General features: G+C 38.9%; 1 pseudogene; it reads right to left on the reverse strand.

Annotated features, from left to right (window-relative positions):
• Positions 1-235: 235 nt before the first annotated feature.
• On the reverse strand, positions 236-9,362 carry LOC131903432 (zinc finger protein 54-like; annotated as a pseudogene).
• Between the last annotated feature and the right edge of the window lie 3,702 nt (positions 9,363-13,064).

Raw genomic sequence — 13,064 nt, forward strand, 5'->3', positions numbered from 1 at the left:
CTTTATATTTCTATTATGTATACTTGGGATTTGTAAGCAGAGAATACCACATAAATGCTGTCACATGATTTCCAGTAATATTTTTCTATCCATTATGAACTATTGGATGTCTTCTAAGATTTGAAAGTAGATATTGGATCTGCCACAATCTTTGAATTTATGAAGTTTCTTTCCAATATGAATTTTCTGATATGCTTTAAGATATGAACAGCTAGTAAAAGACATGTCACATTCCTCACATTCCTCTTTTAAGTCTCTCTGCAGTGTGAACTCTCTGATGTGTTCTAAAATTTGCCATGTAGGTAAAGGATTTCTCACATTCCAGGCATTTGTGGGGTTTCTCTCCAGTATGAAGATTCTGATGTCTTCTAAGATCTGAAATCCCATTAAAGAATATGTCACAGTCTTTGCATTATAAGGTTTCTTTCCAGTATGATTTTCTGGTGTTGTCTAAGATGTGAGCATGTACTAATAGACTTGTCACATTGCAACATTTGTAAAGATTCTATCCAGTATGTATTATCTGATGTTCTCTAAGAGTTGAACATGTAGAAAAAGATTTGCCACATTCCTCATCTGTAAGGTCTCTCTCCAATATGGATTCTCTGATGTATTCTAAGATTTGAATCCTGAGTAAAGGACTTGTCACCTTCCTTATATTTGTAAGGTTTCTCTCCAGTGTGACTTCTCTGATGTGTTTTAAGATGTAAGCAAGCGGTTAAGGATTTGTCATATTCCTTACATCTGTAATGTCTCTCTCAAGTATGAACTCTCTGATGTCTCCTAAGATGTGAGTTCTGGGTAAAGGATTTGTCACATTGCCTACATTTGTAAGGTTTCTCCCCAGTATGAATTCTTTGATGTGTTTTCAGATTTGAACACTGTTTAAAGGATTTGTCACAAAAGTTGCATTTGTAGGGTTTCTCTCCAGTATGAGTTCTCTGATGCCTTGTAAGAGCTGACTGCACAGTAAAGCACTTGTCACATTCTTTACATTTGTATGGTTTCTCCCCAGCGTGAACTCTGTGATGTATTCTAAGTTGTGAGCAACTGACATAGGATTTGTCACATTCCTTACATTTGTATGGTTTCTCCCCAGTGTGAACTCTCAGATGTGTTTTAAGATCAAAGCAACTGATAAAGGATTTGTCACATTCCGTACATCTGTATGGTTTCTCTCCAGTATGTATACTCTGATGTTTCTTGAGGCCTGAGTCCCAGGTAAAGGATTTGTCACATTGCCTACATTTGTAAGGTTTCTCCCCAATATGAAGTCTTTGATGTGCTTTAAGATTTGAGCATTTGGAGTAGGATTTTTCACAAGAGTTGCACTTGTAGGGTTTCTCTCCAGTATGAGTTCTCTGATGCTTTGTAAATTTTGACTGCACAGTAAAGGACTTGTCACATTCCAGACATTTGTATGGTTTCTCCCCAGTGTGAATTCTCTGATGTATTCTGAGATGTGAGTACCGGGTAAAGGATTTGTCACAAACGTTGCACTTGTAGGGTTTCTCTCCAGTTTGAGTTTTCTGATGGTTTCTAAGAGTTGACTGCATGGTGAAGCACTTGTCACATTGCTTACATTTGTATGGTTTCTCCCCAATGTGAACTCTCACAGGTCTTCTAAGTTCTGAGCTACTGATAAAGGATTTGTCACATTCCTTACATCTGTAAGGTTTCTCTCCAGTATGAATTCTCTGATGGTTTATGAGAGTTGACTTCACAGTAAAGGATATATCACATTTCTTACATTTGTAAGGCTTCTCCCCTGTATGAATTCTCTGATGTACAGTGAGGCTTGAGGCAGTACTGAAGCACTTAATGCATTTCCCACATTGGTGTGGTGTCTCTCCAATATAGCCTGTTTGTTTCAGAAGACTATGTGCAGAGTTGAAACAGTTATCATATTCTCCCTGCCTGTGCTCTTTCTTTGCAGTGTACAGTCTCTGATCTTGACTAATGTTGGAACACACATTTAAGGATTTCTCCCAGTCTTTAGATTTGCAAGGTTCTTCTCCAGTGTGCATGCTTTCATGTCTATCTGTATTTAATGAGTCAATAGAAGCATCCCTGTGATTAATACATCTGTAGTTATTATAGTCTTCTGTAGTTTCACTTGTTCTATAATGTGCATATATGGAGGGGTCAGGAAGTATTTTGCCAAGCTCATTACACTGATGTGACTCACTTTCATTCTTCACATGTTGATGGACAGGATCACATTTGAAATATTTCTCTGAAAATAAGTAAGGTCATATTAACAGGACTTGTTCTAAGACCACAAATATGAAAGTGACTGTCTCTCTACGTTCTCTCTTAAGATAAGTCAACCGGCAACAAGTTAGACATTTTTCTTTCACTGTAAGTGAATGTATTCTCACAAAAACAGTATGACAGACTTCAAGGGTCTGTGATTAATAATTGATATCTCATCCTTATTGAAACATGCTGGATCATGAATTTGAGGAATCAATAATTAACTTTTAGATGAAGCTCATTCATGGATTATGTTTAGAATAAGTGTCTCTATGTTGAAATAATTCTTCTCAGAAATTGATGAAGAGTATTATCCACACTCAGGTTCACATTATTTATACTTACTAAGTGATAGTCAATCAAGAGAACTATACAGAATATCCAATTCCTTTGCAGTTTAAAGTCTTACTTAAAAGCATCACAGGTTTTACTTTTCTCTCTAGAAAAACTCATTAGAGTCTTCAAAAGTAATGGAGGCAAGCCAAGTATTTTGCCAGACAGAGGAGGCTCTAGATTGTTTTAGGCAGCTGTCATTGGCAACTATTGCTTATTTCTATTCTCCACTTTCTGAGATCCACATACTGCTGTGTTTAACATTCCTTATATGGTAATTCTCAAGTCTATTCTGTATACTATCTCCTGAGAATATTTGCCTGAAGGGTGTCTGTATATTCTTCACTAGGAAGAAATCTAAGAGTGTAATATAAAGTCAGCCAGCAAGGAAGGCAATTAAAGTCAAATCCTACTTCATGGACCCAGATTAGGTTTATAGTTTCTAAAATTATTCCATACTATGATGTCAGCATAGTCAACTAAACCTGCATTTTTACTAGCATTGTCACTATAATTCTGTAATAGGCAATGAGTTACCTACATGCAGGATGAATTCTGGGATCAGAACATTACCCTAAGTCAAGTGATCAGGAGTCTATTCAAGTGGAATTGAATATCACAAACCACTCTCAGTCTTGCCTTTTGTTTCCCTGGAAGTCATCACTGTTGTCTTACTCATTCCCTAGCCAATCCTGCTAGTGTCTAGCCTGTCTTCTCCATATTGCAGGGCCATCTCATTTGCTCTAGACAGGTGACCAGGAACACCTTCCATACAATAATTCCCTTGTTCTGTGAGGTAGCCCATGACACATGCTAGAAAATTTAGAAAGAATACAGATGTCTATCACAGTACTGTGCCCAGTACATGAAGAGTACAGAGAGTAGAGGAATCTAAGAATGATTTTCTATTGCTGTTTCATATCAGAATCTTCAAAATATTTAAGGAGAATTTTAAGTTTGCACAACTTGAGTTTTTTCTTACAATTAAAACCATGTCAGGTATAACTATGGACATGGAACTTTCACATATGGGTATAAATGTTATATAATTATGTATCTGAATGCATTGTGAAACCAAAGTGAGGGTACATGACACATCTGACATGGAAAATGGAAAGAAAAAATCAAATAACCATGAAAAGGTTCTTTTCTACTACCAATCTTAACCTAGTCTCCTACTGTTACTAAGACAGCTTAAGAGAGAGTTTACACTCTATAATGCCAATGCATATAAAGGATTAGTTAGAATTGTAGGAAAAATTTGTTCTCACCCACAAAGAGCAGGTTGTTGTAATTCTCCAACATCACATCAATGTACAAAGCCCTCTGAGCAGTATCCAGGCATTCCCACTCCTTTTGGGAGAAGTTCACAGTCACATCTCTGAATGTCAATAAACCCTGAAAAAAATTTGTTTGAGCACATGTGTGGTGGGTAAGGCCAAAAGCACTGGGTCATGCCTTGTGCAACCTAAGAGCTATGACATGGGCATAGAGCATGGTAGCTGGAGGAAAACCTGACCCATAAGATCCAACACAAAACATGATGACATGCAGCCCAGAGCCAAGCAAGAATTGCCACAGTATCTAGGATCAGAGCCTGCCAAAAACCCACATATATAAACCTCAGCCCTTTGTTTAGTAAATGAGAGATTGCTTGCACACCTCACAGAGTCTGTGCCATTGACTCTGTGTCTGATCACCCCCTTTCACTAGGATCAGGGACCTCAGGACCCCAGGTGCAAAGCCATCAACCCACAGGCTACCAGACAGAGTGCTTCCCTGGATATCAGTAGAGTCGAAGAAATTATGGATGTAGATGATGAAGACAATCACTCAAACAGATGATTTTAATACAGTCACATTATATAATGGATTTTCTAACTGTGAAAACAGGATGACACAATATGCTCACAAGCAATATACACAAAACAACACACATTTAAGATCTGCACATGGTTACCCATCTGTTATGGATGCTGGGTTTATGTCTCACAGCATCACAGTGTACATGTCTCAGAAAGAAAATTCATAATGAGGAAATGTGCTTTAATTTTTGTGTCTGTAGATCATGGTAAAATCCTGCCACTCAATCAATTCTGTGCATTCTTCAGCCTTACATGATGGCATTCTAACCTGCTCAGTTCATATGTAAAAACTGTAGGTCCAATGCCATTCCATTATAGAGCAATTTGGTAGATGCGGAAAGTAGTATTCATGGTTGAGTTCACAGGCAAAGAATTTTCCTTATATCTACAGTAACAATGAGTGCAATAACACTACATACTGTCAATTTTAACATTAATGTATAAAGTAGGTAGTCTATGTGATTGTTTTATAAGCATTTTTTGAGCTACTACCAAGCATATAGGAAAATCCACATCAACCACATTAATATAATCTAAAATATTCCTAGTAAAATAGGAATATGCTGACTTAGGCAAAATTAACAATTTGAGAAATTTTGAAGAATGTTTTATTTCTGAAGTGTTATAAAAATTGAGGGAAGTCCTGTTACTAAATGTTTGTTTACATGGTGTAAAGATGTGTCTATATTTTGCCCCACTTGCCTAAGATATCTGATTGGTTCAATAAAGAGCAGAGCCGGGAGGTGGTGGCACATGCCTTTAATCCCACCACTCAGGAGGCAGAGGAAGGTGGATCTCTGTGAGTTTGAGGCCAGTCTGGTCTACAGAGTGAGATCCAGGAAAGTCAAAAAGCTGCACAGAGAAACCCTGTCTTGAAAAACCAAAAAAAAAAAAAAAAAGAGCTGAATGTCCACTAGTTAGGCAGGAGTTCCATGGAAAGAGAGAAAGTCAGGAAGAATCTGATTTAGAGAGAGACACCAGCAAGACACAGAACAACTTGGAAGTAAAGACAGAAAGAAAAGTAAAAAGCCACATGAGAGAACATAGATTAGTATAAAATAGGTTAGTTTGAATGATAAGAGCTAGGTGGGAATAATCCTAATGTAAAGGCCAAACTTTTATAATTTGGAGCTAAATGACCCACAAAAGGAAGTCTGACTCTAAAGTCCAAAAACAATCAAACAATGGTTAAGCTGTAGCTAAGCATGTACACATCAGTGTAGTAACTGTAGATGCAGTCAGAAGTGACATAGATTTCCTGTCAGTAAAAGAATACATTAAATTCTGTAAGAAATATTGGTTGGGGATTTAGCTCAGTGGTAGAGCCATGCTTAGCAAGACCCTGTGTTCGGTCCTCAGCTCTGAAAAAAAAAAAAGTGAAATGTCATCACTTTTTAAATGTAATAGAGCTTAGAAAAACAGCCCAGGAGAAAATTTGAGCATTTTTGTGTCTGAATGTTGTTGTTTTCAATGTTTTGTTCTTAGCACTTATTCTGTATTTTCTAACAGATTTTAGGTTAGTAGTGTTTACGATTCTTCCTTTATTTCTCTGAAACTGTGTACAGGTGATATATTCTGTCTAAGCTATGAGTTCGGATAGAAATGCAAACCTTCTGTTCAGAGTGCATTCTCCAAATCTCCACCTTAAAACACTGCAGCTTCAGGGTAGTGTAATAGAGCTATCCCTCTCACAGGAACTGACAAGAGCAAAACAATCTTTCTGCCTTTAATTGGATGACTTATGCACATCAATTAGTCAATACCCCAAGACATTTTATTGATGATTGCCATAGAATGACGCATAATGAGTCCCAGACATAAAGGGCTGCACATTGGGATCATTTTGGGGCAAAAAAAAGAAATAAAAGAATACCAATTTCAGGCTGGGTGTGTTTGCACATGCCTTTTATCTTAGCACTTGGGAGGCAGAGGCATGTGGAACTCTGTGAGTTTGAGGCCAGCGTGATCTACAGTACTACTTCTAGGAGAGCCATGGTTACAGAGAGAAACATTGTGTAGAAAAACAAAACAAAAAAAAACCAAAACCAAACACTGAGCTCTGTAGTTTGGGAAGATACAACTAAGTATCCTAATCAAGTGAGTGATGTGATTAGCTCTTCTCCTAAGACAAACAGATGGCAGGTGTCAACAAATACATGACACATCATCACTACCATGATATTAAACACCAAAGAAAATACATGTAGACTACTGTGGTAATTTGGGTTTAATTGGCCTGCATTGGGAGTGGCACTATGAGGAGGTGTGGCTTTGTTGGATTAGTAATGGCCTTTTGGAGGAAGTGTGTCACTGAGGGAATGAGATTGGAGATCTCTTTTGTTTAAGCATCACTAAGTTTGACAGTCAGTGGGCTTCCCTTTGCCTGCAGATATAGGACTCTCAGCTACTCCTCTAGCTTTTTTGCCTGCCTGTATGCCACCATGACGATTATGGACTGAAACTCTGAAAATGTAAGCTGCCACCTCAATTAAATGTTTTACTTTTTAAGAACTGCCATGGTCAATAGTGTTTTTTTCACAGCAATAGAAACCCTAACTGAGACAACTATAATCTAATATTACACTCAAGAACAAAATTTTCATGGTAGGATCAAGTCACATGTGCAAACCATGCTCTATCATGTCTAGTGTGCTTAAATTTTTTTTTTTTTGGTTTTTCGAGACAGGGTTTCTCTGTGTAGCTTTGCGCCTTTCCTGGGACTCACTTGGTAGCCCAGGGTGGCGCAAGGACTTACTTGTTAGAAAGAACACCAATAGCACAATAACTGAACAGATGGACCAAGATGAATATAAAATGTTTCTGTATGGAAACAATCAGCAGAGCACACAGACACCCAAGTGGTGGGAAAGAGTTTGTACCAGTGACACTTTGGATAGGGGCTCTTACCTAGAGTTTACCAAGAATTACAGAAATTAAATACCAGGAAATAAAACTGTCAATGAACAAATGGGCAAATGAGCTGAAACAGCACATTTTAAAAACAAATACACAAATGCCCAATAAATATTGCAGGTGTTCAGGATCCCTGAAATGCCATAATGGAAACAGAAACTAAAAGTACTTTGAAACATTGCCTCACCCCAGGCATATTTTTCTGTTATCAACTAACCAGAAAACAAATGTTAGGCATAATGAGGAGAGAAAGGAAGCCTTATTCACTGTTGATGGGGGAGGGTGTAATTTAATAAGCCATTGTGGGAATCAGTTTGGAGATTATTGAAAAAATTGAAGATGGAAATAATGTATGACTCATCAATGTCAGTCCTGTGGATCGCTATAATGAGTATGGAGGAGTACCTAGAGGTGGCAATTTTGGAGGTAGCTCTGGTTATTGAGGAGGAAAAGGAGGATATGGTGGTGGGGATCCGGATATGGCATTCAGGGTGAGGGCTCTAGAGGTAGTTTTGAAAGCTATGGAGGAAGAAATTATGGAAATGAAAATAACAATGATTTTGGAAATTATAATCAGCAACCTTCAAACTATAGCCCAATGAAGAGTGGAAACATTGGTGGTAGCAAGAACACAGGATGACTTACGGTTCAGAAAACTATGGTCCTGGAGGAAGTAGGGGATATGGTGGGTGGAACTGATATTGAGATTCTTCCTACTTATGATGGGATTCACTGAATAAACAGGAGAGAATGAGAGCCTAGAGGTAACAGAAGAGCTTCAGGTTATTGAAGTAACAATGTTAAGGAAACTCTTATCTCAGTCATACATAAATGTTCAGTGACATGGCAGAAGACACCAGAGGGGACTCAGAGAGCCATCTTGGGAATGGATTGGATTATTTAATAACATAACCTTACTAAGTAGGAAGGATTATAAAAAATACCTTTGAGACAGTTTCTTAGCTTTTTAATTGTTTCTTTCTAGTGGTCTTTGATAATGTTAAATTTGTAAGTTTCAGGTGACATGAGAAACTTTTCTTAAGATTTTTCTCAAAAGGTTTGAAAAGTTATTAGCCTGGATAATGGTGTAACAAGTCATAATGTTTTTCCATTTAAAATTTAAGTGCATATATAGAGGTAAGCGGCTGTTGTACATTTATGATTTAATAAATTAATCCTAAAGGAAAAAAATTGAAGTTGGAATTAATGTATGACCCAGCAATGGCACCCCTATGAACATAACTGGAAATCTCCACACCCTAATACAGAGATATTTAACCCCATATTCACTGCTACTGCCTTCAACATGGCAAACTAATAGAACCAATCTAATTATAATGAAGATAGTACACATATAAAGTGGAATACCATTCAGCTGAAGAAAAAATTGCAATAAAAATTGCAGGAAAACGGTTAGGCTTAGAATGTGGAATGTTAAGTTAGGTCACACAGTGTCAGAAAGAAGAAATCATATTTTTCCTCACATGCAAAAACTAGCTAATAGTATGTGTATATGAGAAACAACAAACACCAGAGCACAGCAGAATATGGAGAAAAGTGAACAAGAATGGATAATTATCAGGGTTGAGGTAAGACTGAATACAGGTAATGAACACAAGTTATGAAAAAGGCCATAAAGCTAAGTGCTTTTCTAGCTCTAATTCTATCACAGTTACTTTTTTCCTGATAAGGTGACAAAAATATATTCAATAATAAACATAAAACCCCTTCTGTAAGACTCCAGAACTTCTGTTTCCAATGACTACTCTAACTACACAAAAGTACATTGATTTGTCCAGTATTTGGGTCTGGTTAATTTCAGTGTGTGAGGCTTTATTTTGTTGTTGATTGCTTGTTTGGAACATTTGTCATAATAAAATTTAAACTATTATCAGCAGCAGAAAATTAAAGGCTTGCAATATCTGAACATATAACATTTCTAGAAAAGTAGACATGACCACTGACCTCGGAAATGCTTACTGGAGAATCGGCCATTTCTTTCTGTTTCTTTTCAGTGAGCTTCTCTTTCAGGAACAAGGAATAGATGACTTGCTGACCTTTCATATAAGCGATCAAAAAGAAAAGGAAAAAATTAATGCTGAAAGCTGTAGCCTAAATCCTAATTGTTCTTATTAATAAAAACCCAGAGTCAGATATCAGGGTGAAAGCTGAAAGATCAGAGAAGCAGAGCATCTAGTCACTAGTTCTTACCTCTGTGAGATCCTCTGAGTGAAAGAGTGCTGAGCTCCTGTCTCCTTCCACATTATATTCCTTTTTCTGCCTGGCCATTCCACTTCCTAACTAAACCTCCTTAGTGCTGGGATTAAAGGCATGTGTACCTCCCCAGTACTGGGAGCAATGGCTTGAGATCCCAATTGCTGGGATTAAAGATGTGTGTCACCACTGCCTGGCTTTGTTTCCATTTTAGACTAGATCAATCTTGTGTAGCCCAGGGTGGCCTTGAACTCACAAAGATCTGTCATCTCTGCTTCCCGAATGCTGGGATTAATGGTACATGGCACCACTGCCTGGCCTCTATGGCTAACTAGTGCCTGGATTTACCCTCTGATGTTCAGGCAAGCTTTATTTGTAAGAGCATACACAAACTACCACCACAGAAACCTGTTAGAGAACAATGTCAAACCACATGAAAACACCGAAGCAACAGAATATGACCAGGTGTCCAGACAATAATCCAAGGTTAAGGAGAACATAGAATGACATTTTTTTAAAATTTTTTTTTGCAATACAATTCAGTTCTACATATCAGCCACGGATTCCCTTGTTCTCCCCCCTCCCTCCCCCCTCACCTTCCCCCTAGCCCTCCCCCCATACCCATCTCCTCCAGGGCATAGCCTTCCCCACAGACTGAGATCAACCTGGTAGACTCAGTCCAGGTAAGTCCAGTCCCCTCCTCCCAGGCCGAGCCAAGCGACCCTGCATAGGCCCCAGGTTTCAAACAACCAACTCCTACAATGAGCACAGGACCCGGTCCCACTGCCTGGATGCCTCCCAAACAGATCAGGCCAATCAACTGTCTCACCCACTCAGAGGGCCTGATCCAGTTGGTGACCCCTCAGCCATTGGTTCAAATTTCATTTGTTTCCATTTGTTTGGCTATTTGTCTCTGTGCTTTATCCAACCTTGGTCTCAACAATTCTCGCTCATATAAGCCCTCCTCATTCTCGCTTATTGGACTCCCAGAGATCCACCTGGGGCCTAGTCATGGATCTCTGCATCCAGATCCCTCAGTAGTTGGATGAGGTTTCTAGCATGACAATTAGGGTGTTTGGCCATCCCATCACCAGAGTAGGTCAGTTCGGGCTGTCTCTCGACCATTGCCAGCAGTCTGTTGTGGGGGTATCTTTGTGGATTTCTGTGGGCCTCTCTAGCACTTTGCTTCTTCCTATTCTCATGTGGTCTTCATTTACCATGGTCTCCTATTCCTTGTTCTCCCTCTCTGTTGTTGATCCAGCTGGGATCTCCCGCTCCCCCAAGCTCTCTTTCCCTTGACCTTCGCCCTTCACTACCCCCACTCATGTCCAGGCTGTTCATGTAGATCTCATTCCATTTCTCTGTCATTGGGTGATCCCCGTGTCTTTCTTGGGGTCCTATTTTCCAGGTAGCTTCCCTGGTGATGTTAGTAGCAGTCCAGTCATCCTTGTTCCACATCTAGTATCCTGCTATGAGTGAGTACATACCATGTTTGTCTTTCTTAGTCTGGGTTACCTCACTCAGGATGATTTTTTCTAAATCCATCCATTTGTCTGCAAACCTCATGATGTCCTTGTTTTACTCTCCTGAGTAGTATTCCATTGTGTATATGTACCACATTTTGTTTATCCATTCTTCAGTTGAAGAGCATCTAGGTTGTTTCCATGTTCTGGCTACTACAAACAATGCTGATATGAACATAGCTGAACAAGTGCTCTTGTGGTGTGGTTGAGCATTCCTTGGGTATATGCCCAAGAGTGGTATAGCTGGATGTTGGGGTAGATGGATTCCCAATTTTCAAAAAAGCGCCATATTGATTTCCAAAGTGGTTGTACAAGCTTGCATTCCCACCAGCAGTGGAGGAGAGTTCCCCTAGCTCCACATCCTCTCCAGCATAAGCTGTCTTCAGTGTTTTTGATCTTAGCCATTCTGACAGGCATAAGGTGGTATCTCAGAGTTGTTTTGATTTGCATTTCCTTGATGAGTAGGGATGTTGAGCAATTCCTTAAATGTCTTTCACCCATTTGAGTTTCCTCTGTTGAGAATTCTCTGTTTAGTTCTATAGCCCATTTCTTAGTTGAACTGTTGGGCATTTTGATGTCTAATTTCTTGAGTTCCTTATATATTCTGGATATCAGTCCTCTGTCCGATGTGGGGTTGGTGAAGATCTTTTCCCATTATGTAGGCTGTCGCTTTGCCTTGTTGACAGTATCCTTTGCTCTACAAAAGCTTTTCAGTTTCAAGAGGTCCCATTGATTGATTGTTTCTCTCAGTGTCTGTGCTACTGGTGTTCTATTTAGGAAGTGATCTCCTATGCCAATGCATTCAAGACTACTTCCTACTTTCTCTTCTAGCAGGTTCAGAGTAGCTGGATTTATGTTGAGGTCCTTGATCCAGTTGGACTCAAGTTTTGTGCACGGTGATAGATATGGATCTATTTGCAGCCTTCTACATGTTGATATCCAGTTTTTCCAGCACCATTTGTTGAAGATGCTTTCTTTTTTTCATTGTGCACTTTTGGCTTCTTTGTCAAAAATTATTTGTTCATAGGTGTGCGGATTAATGTCAGAGTCTTCAATTCGATTCCATTGGTCCACATGTCGGTTTTTATGCCAGTACCAAGCTGTTTTTATTACTGTAGCTCTATAGTACAGTTTGAAGTCAGGGATCGTGTTGCCTCCAGAGGTTGTGTTATTGTACAGGATTCTTTTGGCTATCCTGGGTTTTTTGTTTTTCCATATGAAGTTGAGTATTATTCTTTCCAGGTCTGTGAAGAATTGTGTTGGTATTTTGATGGGGATTGCATTGAATCTGTAGATTGCTTTTGGTAAGATTGCCATTTTTACTGTGTTATTCCTGCCTATCCATGAGCATGGGAGATCTTTCTATTTTCTGACACCTTCTTCAATTTCTTTTTTCAGGGACTTAAAGTTCTTGTCATATAGGTCCTTCACTTGCTTGGTTAGTGTTACCCCAAGGTATTTTATGGCATTTGTGGCTATAGTAAAGGGTGATGTATCTCTGATTTTCTTCTCTGCTTCTTTGTCCATTGTATATAGGAGGGCTACTGATTTTTTTGAGTTGATCTTGTATCCTGCTATGTTGCTGAAGGTGTTTATAAGTTGTATCAGTTCCTTGGTGGAATCTTTGGGGTCGCTCAAGTATACTATCATGTCATCTGCAAATAGGGAAAGCTTGACTTCTTCCTTTCCAATTTGTATCCCCTTAATCTCCTTTGTTGTCTTATTGCTCTGGCTAGAACTTCAAGTAGTATATTGAATAAGTATGGGGAGAGCAGACAGCCTTGCCTCGTTCCTGATTTTAGTGGAATTGCTTTGAGTTTCTCTCCATTTAATTTGATGTTGGCTGTTGGCTTGCTGTAAATTGCCTTTATTATGTTTAGGTATGTTCCCTGTATTCCTGATCGCTCCAAGATCTTTATCATGAAGGGGTGTTGGATTTTGTCAAATGCCTTTTCAGCAT

Source organism: Peromyscus eremicus, chromosome 1 (genome assembly GCF_949786415.1).
Source record: "Peromyscus eremicus chromosome 1, PerEre_H2_v1, whole genome shotgun sequence".
NCBI lineage: Eukaryota > Metazoa > Chordata > Mammalia > Rodentia > Cricetidae > Peromyscus > Peromyscus eremicus.